The 11,145-nt window shown below is 43.1% G+C and overlaps 1 long non-coding RNA gene across 1 annotated transcript; it reads left to right on the top strand.

The window, feature by feature from the left end:
* Positions 1-9,687: 9,687 nt before the first annotated feature.
* On the top strand, positions 9,688-10,776 carry LOC109202770 (uncharacterized). The gene is made up of 2 exons (XR_002062697.2): positions 9,688-10,007; positions 10,406-10,776. It is a non-coding gene; the product is annotated as an uncharacterized LOC109202770 (long non-coding RNA).
* The last annotated feature ends 369 nt before the right edge of the window (positions 10,777-11,145 follow it).

Genomic DNA, 11,145 nt, shown 5'->3' with positions numbered 1-11,145 from the left:
ATTCCTGTACCATTATTTAATTCCAGAAGTTTTTAAGTTATTTTCTTTGCACTTGTGGACTTTAAAAGCCTATATGACATATTTTATTTCATAATTCATTAACTGCACAGAGAAGGCATCGTTTAAATATGTTAAATATGCTTCTTTAAGCAAGTTCTTCATGACTGAGCTAAGTGTCCTCTTTTTTGGAAATCAAAATATGGTCACCCTAGCACAAGGGGAGGATACAGGATACCAAAATCAGAAAAAACTACAACAGAAGACAATAATCATACTAAACACAAAACGCTGGGTCAAACGACCCAGGACCATGACACTCCCTTCGCTGTGACAGTACAGATGTTGCAGATCCTCTCAGGGCAGTCCCTTGACGCTGGTACAAGACTGCACCCAAACCATCCTCAGAGGCATCTACATGAAGAACAAATGGTTTCCCTAGGTCTGGATATGCCATGATTGGTGGGTTTGTCAGCTGGTTTACTATTTTGTCCAATGTCTCTTGGTGAACAGTCATCCACTCGATTGGATCGGATGGTGGCAGCTGGGCAGATTTGCGGTGGCACTCCTTACTCTTTCCACGCTGCTTGTATTCAGACTTAGGCTTTGCTAAGAGTTCATAGAGGGGTTTGGCTGTCCTCGAGAAGTTTTGTATATAGGGTCTGTAGTAGCTAAGGAAACCCATCAACTTTCTCACCTCTCTCACGGTCAGTGGTTTTTCCTTTTTCAGTGCTTGCACTGCTTCGACTTCCTTGGGGTTCATCTTGTATCCCTGTGCTGAAACTACTCGCCCCACATAGCAGACTTCACGTTTGAAAAAGTCACACTTCTGTGGCCTTAATTTGATACCACATTCTCTTTGTCGCTGTAGCACTCTCCTCACATTTTGGATGTGTTGCTCGAAGCTTGAGCTAAAGATGAGTACATCATCCAACCATGGGACGCACACTTCATCCCTGAGGTCTCCCAGGCATCCCTCCATGTAGCGCTGGAATGCTGCTGGGGCATTAGTAAGGCCGAATGGGACCCTCACCCACTCATAGAATCCCCATGGTGTTATAAATGCAGTACAGGGTCTGCTGTTCTCACTCATAAAACCCTGGTGATAAGCCTTTCCCTGGTCCAATACTGTGAACCAGGAGTTGCCCCCAAGGTTTTCCAGGATCTCCTGTATTCTAGGGATGGGATGTCTGTGCGGCAGTGTGTTTGCATTCAGGAGCCTATAGTCTACACACAAGCGAAGGCCACCATCTTTCTTCCTGACGCATACCACACACTCAGAAAAATAAAGATGCCAACTGGAACCAAAAGTGGTTCTTTAGACTGATGCCATAGAAGAACCTTTTTTGGTGCCACAAAGAACCTTTCAAACAGTGTTTTTTTGAAGAACCATTTCTTTCAGTGGTTCATTGAAGAACTTTTAAAGGTGCCTCAAAGAACCATCAAGAAATGGTTCTTAGGGGCACCTTTAATGGTTTTTCAAAGAACCTTTTTAAAATCGGTTCTTAAAGAACCATTTTTAAAAAGGTCCTTCAAATGGTTCTTTAAAAAACCATTTTAAAGAACCTTTTTTGAAATGGTTCTTTAAAGAACCGATATATGGCTCAGATCTACTGAATTTCTGAGTTTCTAGAGCAGACAGAGCTCACGTCACAACAGGCTTCAGGTGCCATTTTAGTGACTTTAACAATACTATAAATTTTAATATCGGTCTAGCTGACATTAGGTTATGTACGCAGCACGCAATAGAACCACATATTTTAAAAGCCAAAGGTTCAAATTAGTTGGGAGCACCTTCACTTAATTATAACAGTGGTTTTGTTAGGAAAACAGTTCTGTATACCGATACTAAATTGCGTTAACGTCAATGCCTAACGTATCTAACATAGCTAACCGTTATTGTTAGCACAACATTAACAGCAAGCTACAATGACGAGTAACAAAAACAAAAGAGTGAAAATGTTTTAATGAAAATGTTTTACCTTTTCCAACAGTCCCAGAATCCAGAGCTTCAAAGACCAGCAGGTACTGAAGACTGTTATCCGCTTCGCTGTCACTGTCCGTGAGAAAGTGTTTTTTCCCTTAGAAAGTTCAAGGCCCGCCGGTCGCGCAATCTGTCTGCGCATGCGCATCTCAACGATTGACCCCCCTCCCTCTCCCCTCTCTTTCGTGAGGTTTCCATAGTACGACGTGTTCTAACGGCACTCTCTCTCTCTGTCATGTATTTGGCTCGAAACACGTATTAACAAATTGCTCAGTGATAAACAACTACTGAGATCATTTACCTAAGCAGTGTGCTTTGTCAAAACTAAGTAAGTGTGTCGGTAATGTGTTCATTACATTGACATTCTGTTGTGCAACTGTTATTTACTTGTATTTTATAATTTGACTTTACATACTGCTGGGTGGTTTGTAAAGTTTACAATAACTAGTATTATCATTATGCTACATTTTCTAATATATAGAATAATCTCAAAAGTAATGCCTTGAAGCAGAAAATAGTAATACTTTATCAAAATTTAAAACAGTACAGTATTTGGATGTGTGCATTGTGTCTACTGTTTGTTAACTCATCATATTCATAAATGTCTTAATAATAAATTCCATATTCTATTACCAGTGTTGGGTAAGTTACTTTAAATTAGTAACTTAGTTACATTACTAGTTACTTCTCTAAAAAAGTAACTCAGTTACTTTTAAGTTACTCGTTACTTTCAAAGTAACTAGTTACTAGGGAAAGTAACTTTGGTTTTACTCAGAATTCTCTTGTTAATGTGTTGCTTCTGTAACTGGATACCCAGCAAGATTGCCAGTCTTCTAGCTTGCTTACTTGCCACAAGTGCACTGTGCCACCTACCAATAGAAAGGAAAAAATAATGTGCACATTTCCACGAGAGAAATCCCACGCCTGGACCGTCGTTGACCGCCGCCATGATTCTAGCCTGCTTTTTACATCCAACACAAAAACTGCAGTCGTGGTGCTTTTGATTGTACTCAGAACTCGGAAATTCTGCCTTCTGAATAGGAAGATGCAGATGAGCTGCATACAGAGCTGGACTGGGACAAAAAAATCGTCCAGGGCATTTTGACTAGAGACCGGCCCACCATTATAGGAAAAATCATAAAGCCTTTGAATGAAAATAAACACTGTTGTGACAGTGATGTACACTGTCTTGATGGTATATATATATCAATCTATCAATCGTTTGTTGTAAGATTCAGATAATTATTTTTTTAAAAGCAAGACATTTTAAATGAGAATAATAAAGAAAACTATTTCCTTGTCCCCCCCTTTCCCTGTTAATGCCCTACATGGACCCCTGGCAAAAATTTGCTAGACCCGCCCCTGCACAGTTACCAGCTGTCAGCTACGTAGAAAAGGATGCTGGTGTTATTTGTCTCTCAGAAACAGTTCATAACTTCCCTTCAACTCATCCATGTCACCTAAAAGGTAAACCTGTTTCTCCATCACCTGTTCAGCTCTGATGATTCAGTAAGGACATCTCCTGGTTTCATCTGCATGTTTCCCTCTCACCAGATAACCAAACCGATATCATGACCAGCAGCTTTACAGCTGTGGCTCCAGCAAACATCAGCTGATACTAGAAATTAATATTAAATAAATTCTAACAACAGCTGATCAAGCTTAAACGTGCTGCTGTTTAGCGCGACATCCGCTGGTTTCTTCTTTCTGGCGCAAAGAGAGAAAAGCCGATCAGCTGATCATTGATCAGTTTCATAATTAAAGTAGAAACAGGAGAGGGAGAGAATGAGAGAAGAAGAGGCAGCTGTGCAGCTCCTTTGTGTCTTTTTCATTGTAGCTGAAGTCCGGGACAAACTGTGTTCCATTTCACTTCAATACGAAACGCGTAATATTTTCTCTGAATACGAGACAATTCTGTTTTTTACAGGACGGTTGGCAACTCTAATAATTAACCTTATGAACAAAATAAAGTTTAACATCAGTAACATAGCACCCACCCAGCTGTATAGAAACTCCGTCATGCTAGCTAGTACGCAGTATGAAAAAGTCAGCATAACAAAAATAAACTCCACCTAAACTTGGTTTATATCTGACTGATAGACTGCAGGTCGTAACTTCTTACCTGAAGGTCAGTTCACCTGACACGCGGACCGGCGGCCACTTCGGGTCTCTCCTCTTGCCTCCCTTTTCCTTCATCCACCTGCTGGCTTCCACCACTTGCTAATGTTACTGAATCTGTGGAAGCTCTGCGATAGCCACCACACGAAGTAACGAATAACGAGCCTATTTAAATCCCAGTAACAAGTAACGCGTTCCTGGTTTTGGCATAATAACTAGTTACCGTGCTCGTTACCACAATAATAACTTAATTACTGTAATGCGTTACTTAATAACGCGTTAGTCCCAACACTGTCTATTACCACATTATTTGTGATCAATGGGTTTGCGGGGTTGGGGGTGCTGGGGGTAGGGTCTTTAGGCTTTGGCCCCCACCCCTGCCACCAGTATATTTTTAAGCAAGTATTTCTAACTTTTATTTGAATATTCAGTTTCCTACCATCTGCTCTTAAAGGGTAATTGCCAGGTAACCCGCCCTCCCCCTTCGCACACACATGCACACAAACAAAACACACACTATAATTCACACCCTCATTATAGTGAATAAATATTTATGCCATTTTACACCATCAAACTTAGATAGCTAAGGATGAAGAACCTTTTGTCCTTTAAAGAACCATTTGTAATACCTAAAGAACCATCTACAAAATAAAAAGGTTCTTTGACGTATGATGGTTCTTTAAAGAACCATGAAGACATCTGAAGAATTATTTAAGAACCATAATTTTTCTGAGAGCAGGCGAAGAATATGAAGAACAAGACTTGTGGATCCAGCCCCGATTGAGTAAGTCTTGTATGTGTGCTTTTACCTCCTGATAAAGATGTCTGGGGATTGCATTATATGTCTTTTGCACAGGCACATTGTCTTTTAGCTGTATCTCCAGCTAATACATCCTGTGTCCAAGTCATCTTTTGCAAAAACATTGTATTCCTCCCTCAGCATCCGTTTTACCTGCTGCTGTTGGTCACTTGTCAGATGGCTCAAATCCACTGGTGGGTCCCAGAATTCAGTTTGTGTTGTCTGACTGGACTGCGCTGTGGGTGAGGAAGCACTGTCTGATGTTTTAGAAAGCTCACCCTCCATACATTTTACCTGCGGCATGTAGATGGCATTAACATTGTGCAGCCACCCCAGTGTAGTGTGACCACAGAGGGTGATATCATGGTCAGTCATATTTTCCACAGTCACTGCAACTTTAGCATTATCTTCTGAGGGGAGCTGGATTAGCTGTTCTCTAACAACTAGGCCTGCTGGCCATGGTGTCTCACAGTTCAGCTCCAACACTGCATGTGACCCACTCAACACACTCTTATTTAACTAACCACATTGCACTGTCATCATGTTACGCTTTGGGATGGTCACAGGTTGCCTTCCTACTCGGGCTATGTGGGGATGGCTGTCAGGCGTTTGTTTCTTTAGGACAGACAGGACAGCTCTTGCAGTTTTGCACCCCACCTCGAGTGCTGAGTACAATCTGTCCAACATATGCCCAGGGGGGATACAGTCTTCACTGGTGTCATTTCTCCAAGCTAATTCTTCTATCACATTAAAGCCGATGATGGGACATTCAATGTCACCACTGGCGACTAGGATTGGAACTTGGACGGGCCTGTTGGTCATCCCAACCACAGCATTTTTGGACAGGCTGAACTCAGTCTCTATCCATCCTTCATATGGAATACTGGGCCTATTAGCAGCCGAGAGCTCTAAAGCTCCCTCTTCGAGCAGCTCTTCCACTGACCTCACTTCAGCATCAGGCAGGTGTTTCTTTCTCCAGTTTGTCCTCACTATCGATACTTGTGAGCCGGTGTCCCACAACATTGTGGTGTCCACACCTCCTAAGAAGCCACGGACCTGGCATCTTTTGCCTACCCACTTCGCCATTTGTTGTTGTTTACCAGTGAGGGGTGCTTTGAGGCTGAATGGGTCGGTTTGGTGCTTCTCCCCTTCAGGGTTAAGTATGATTTTGATCTTACTTGAATTAGCTGAGTGCTTTTTCCTACGACAACCTGCTGCCCAGTGTTCCGTACTGCCACATTTGTAACAGTGGTCACATTTGCCTCCTGTATTAGATGATTGACACTGCTGGCACTATCTAACATTTTTGCTCCTAGGCTGTGATTGGTATTTCCGGTCAGGTGGTTCGGCCATTCTCATGTGCTGAGGCTTAACAGTCTGCTGGAGGCTGGCAATGTGAGTGGTGAGGTTCTGCAGAGCTTCACATATAGCTTTGTTGCCTTGATCAACTTTATCCATTGTGTCTCGTTTGACCACTCCACCTTGCTTGTTCTTACTGTTTGATGTGTGCATACTGCTTTCTTTCTCCACCTCTTGATCTTCCCCACTTACTGCTACAACTTTGATCATCTTTGCGCTTGATGCAGCTGACAGCTTATTCTTCCTTTCCATTTCCAGACTGTACGCCGCAGTCATTTTTTTCCAGAAGAACCTCATCTCTGGTCTTAGGATTTTACAGGTATAGCTTCACATCAGCTCGGATGGTGTCATCATGGAGGCCAGTGAGTACTGTCTGGAGAAACTGATTTTGGATGAGCTCTGAACTGTACTTTAAACCAGACTGAACTCTCTCTGAAGCAAGAACAAGTTGTTGTCTCAAATCCATTGCTTGCATCAAAAACTGGATTGGAGTTTCTTTTGGCTCCTGCACTGTGTGGCATCTTTCTCAATGTAATGAGTCCGTAATAGTAATCCAAGATGGCGCCGGTGTCTATGGCTGGCCGTCTTTACTCTCGCTCCCGCCTGCATCTGCCCCTTTGCTCATTACCCTCTCTATCCCGGCTTCTGGATTTTGGCATAGTACTTTTTATTTTCTTTATATTATGCTCATCAGGTGGCTGTGCATTATTAACATACGACTGACAAACACTCCTAGACCTCCGTTTCTCCTATTCACATCGCTTCGATCCACACTGGACTTTGGGACTTGCCACCCCACCACTACAACCAGACCCCCCCACTAGCTTTCCCTGCCTACCACCTTTTAATCTGTATAAGAAACTATACAGGAGACGCGGTAAAAGGAGTGGCTTCCGTGTGCTTATGAAAGCTTACCTTGAAGCACAGGCTACGGTTTACCCATATGCCTCTGGGGACTCGCTACGCTCTCTCCGTGCAGTCTCCAGTGATCACCCCGTCGCTAAACTGCTTGGCCACCGGTGGATTTGCTCCGTCTCACAGCAAGCTTACCCAGCCCTTCCAGCGGCATGCCTCCCTGCCCGGACCTGGATCGCCTCGTACAGACGTGGTGTCAACCACAGCAACCTCAGAGCCCTGCGACGTGCTACTCGTGCGGATGCTGCGCCCTGGACACGGATGGCTCTTTTCAACGTCAGGTCGCTGGTAAATAAGACCTTTGTGTTAAACGACGTTTTCTCCACCACGAGCCTCGATGCTCTCTTTCTGACAGAGACCTGGATTCGCCCTGGTGAGTCGCTTCCTTTTTCTGAGCTTCTCCCCCCGGACCTCTCCGAGGCTTACCGGTAGAGGCGGCGGCTTAGCCTCGGTCTCTAAATGTAAATACAAAGTCCGACAGCTACCCTGTTCTTCCTACATCAGTTATGAGGCTCAACTTCTGGAGATGACTGCCTCGCGAACTTCTCCGATTGTCTTGGTTTACCGGCCACCTAAATATAATAAGACTTTTATTCACGAATTTGCTGACCTTCTTGGTTCAATTATTTTTAAATATGACTGTGTGCTTATTATGGGTGATTTTAACATTCATATCTGCTGTAATGAAGATCCGTTAGCCAAAGACTTCCTTGCATTAACGGACTCTTTTAATCTTGCCCAGTGGGTTAACCAACCAACCCACGCTAGGGGCCACACCCTTGACCTGTTTTTTTCATATGGCTTGGACATTAGCATTAAGGATATAAGCAATGTTGGGATTTCTGATCACTTTCCTGTTATCTTTGATGTTAACTTATGTACTTCTGAACTTCACCCTGATGCTCTCCTATGCCCTACACGTATAATTAATTCTGGAACTGTGGAGAATTTTTCAATGTCTTTTTTGAAACTTGCCTCTTCCATTCCTGACTGATCCCTGGCTTCCACGATTGATGACTTTGCTAGCACCTTTTTTTCTACATGCTCCTCCATCCTCAATACTGTTGCCCCTGTTAAAATGAAGCACCCTAGATCCTTTTCCCGATGCTGGCTAAACGATTCTACACGTGCCTTGCGACGTGTGTGCCGCCGGGATGAGAGAAGATGGAAGAAAGATGGACTCCAGGTTTCTTATGATATCTTGCGTGCCAGCCGGTTGCAATTTCAACTTGCTGCTAAAATGGCCAAAGCTGCCTTCCTATCTAAAATTATTCTTACTCATGGTCACAACCCCCGATCTTTCTTTAATGTTTTCAATTCATTGGTTAACTCCTGTCCTGAAATGCCACTGGCGTGCTCTCCTTCTCTCTGTGAAATTTTTTTAACTCATTTTATTCATAAAGTTTCACATCTTAAGTCCTCGCTCCCTTCAGTGTCGAGTTTTACTCCCACCCCTGGTTGTTCATCATCATTTCAACAGTTTGAGCCGGTGTCACTCCATACTCTCAAGCGATTTATTGACCAATCAAAGAACACCTCTCCTGCTCACGATATCTTTCCATCTAGTTTAGTTAAGGATTGCTTCAGCGTAATTGGACCCAGCATCCTATCTCTAATGAATATATCTCTACTTGCAGGCTCTGTTCCTTTAGCCTGTTGTCCAGCCCGTTCTTAAAAAAAGGAACCTTGATCATAACGATCTTGGGAACTATAGGCCGATTTCTAAGCTTTCATTCCTGTCCAAAATACTGGAGAGGATCGTTCTTTCACAACTCCAGCCGTATTTGGATACGAATGCCATTTATGATAAATTTCAGTCTGCTTACAAACCCTGTTATAGTACTGAAACGGCCTTGCTCAGAGTCCTCAATGATCTCCTTCTGATTGCTGACTCCGGACGCTCTTCAGTCTTGGTCCTACTAGATCTATCCTCGGCCTTTGATATGGTAGATCATAACATCCTATTAGTGAGGCTTGAACACACAGTTGGCATTGGAGGTGCCGCCCTAGATTGGTTTAAGTCATACCTCTCTAATAGGTCCTTCTCGATCAATTTTGGCCCTTATTTCTCCTCTGCTGCACCTGTCTCCTGCGGTGTGCCTCAAGGATCTGTCCTTGGCCCCTTGCTCTTCTCACTGTATATGCTCCCCTTAGGCGCAATCTTTGAGAAGTATAACATCGCACATCATTGTTATGCCGACAACATACAGATGTAATTCGAGCTAACTGATGATCCCTCTATGTCTTTGTACGGCTTTCACGAGTGCATGCCTGAGGTCAAAAATTGGCTCGCAAGTAACTTTCTTATTCTAAACAACAGGAAAACGGAAATGATAGTGTCTGACAGTAGAGTCTCCCGTGGCCAACTCCGTGATGCCCTCGGTTCCTTTAACAGTTTCCTCACCGACACTGTTAGTGACCTGGGTGTATTTTTGGATAGCTCTTTTAAGTTCGATAAACAAGTGTCTTCTGTTGTTAAATCTTGTTTCCATCAATTGCGTCTTATTAGTGTAACGCAGGTCATTGTTTGAGTATGGGATTTCTGATTATTTGGTAGTCACTGAACGCATCACTGTGCCTTGCGCATAGCCACTCCCTAGTTTAGCCACAGAGTTTTTTCCTCCGTTCGTCCGATGAGGTGCATGCTGCTCTCGTGCCCTCTGCGAGCTGGAAATTTGGGTACAGTAGACATTTGAGTTGTTGTAAATAGTTTTAAAAACCCTTTATATGTGAAGCTAATGTTTTAATATGTTGTTTGAAAAAGAGTCTTGTAGCGGTACGAGCGTGAAGCTGAGCTGAATTCGACAGCCATTCGCCATTACATGAACCCCTCTGGTGAGTTAGCTTGCAGCTCATGTTCGCATTAGATGTTTGTGCCTTATTATGCTGCAGCGAGGTATCAAATATACCACTGTCATGTTTGTTAAGAAAGAGGCTAAATATTGTATAACATGTGTTATTAGCTGGCTATTAGCAAGCTACCTGTTAAGCGAGCTGGCTAATGTCCTAAAATGGCGGCCGACACGAGGTCAGTTACAGAGTTATTATGTTATGTCTAAAAGAACAGCATTAATAAGCATTGTTAACAGCATTTATGTTCTGATACTTTTATTTTGACAAGCCTATATTATTATGGTAAGACTGTTAAATAAGCCATTAGTGACATGGACACTGAGTCAGTGGTACTGAGACTTATGAACATTTGGTTAATTCTTCTGCACACTTGTGTGTAGGCTGGTTTGTTTGCCCTTTCGATACCCTGGATCCTACTGGATGAACTGCCTTGTGGAAGTCCTCATCTGATGACTCCGCTGAGCCGTCCTGGCTAGTAGATGGTCTTTGCTGAGGACGGATGCTTCTGTTGCTGGATGCTATTATTGGATGCTACCCCGTTCCAACAGAGCGGTAGGAACAATTTAAAGGGCCCCAACAGTGCACTTTACTTTTCCCTGAGCTCAGGTGGTTTTCTTTTGGCCAAAGGACCTTGAAGGATATATATTTGCGTTTATTTTTTATTTTTTTTCCTTGGGACACTGAGTGGAAAGACACTACGAAAAAAGGCCTTATTATTTAAAATTGTGTTTAATAAATGTGTTTATGTTAAGTGAGTGTGGTGTCCATTGTGTGCTGGAAGCCTTACTGTTCCTGTGGTGGAGCAGCTACTACCAATCTCCTTTACGAAACTAGCCTCTGATGGGATACAGATATTCGGGACACATTTGAATTCTTGTAACCTATTTCTAGAGAAGCTGTGATTCTGGGCCTAGACATCGGGGTGAAATTGATGACACCGACACCTAGTGAACTGCCCAAGGTCAACAGTCCTGATTTCCAAGCATTAAAGCATTGGCATAAGTACAGATTGCGTTACATTAGCAAGGCCAGACATTATGTTCCACATAGGGACCTTGGAAAGCTTATCCACGCCTTTGTGACATCTAGGTTGGATTATTGCAACTCACTTTACCTCGGT

Source organism: Oreochromis niloticus, linkage group LG7 (assembly GCF_001858045.2).
Source record: "Oreochromis niloticus isolate F11D_XX linkage group LG7, O_niloticus_UMD_NMBU, whole genome shotgun sequence".
Taxonomy (NCBI): domain Eukaryota; kingdom Metazoa; phylum Chordata; class Actinopteri; order Cichliformes; family Cichlidae; genus Oreochromis; species Oreochromis niloticus.
This window is presented reverse-complemented; position numbering and strand designations above follow the sequence as displayed.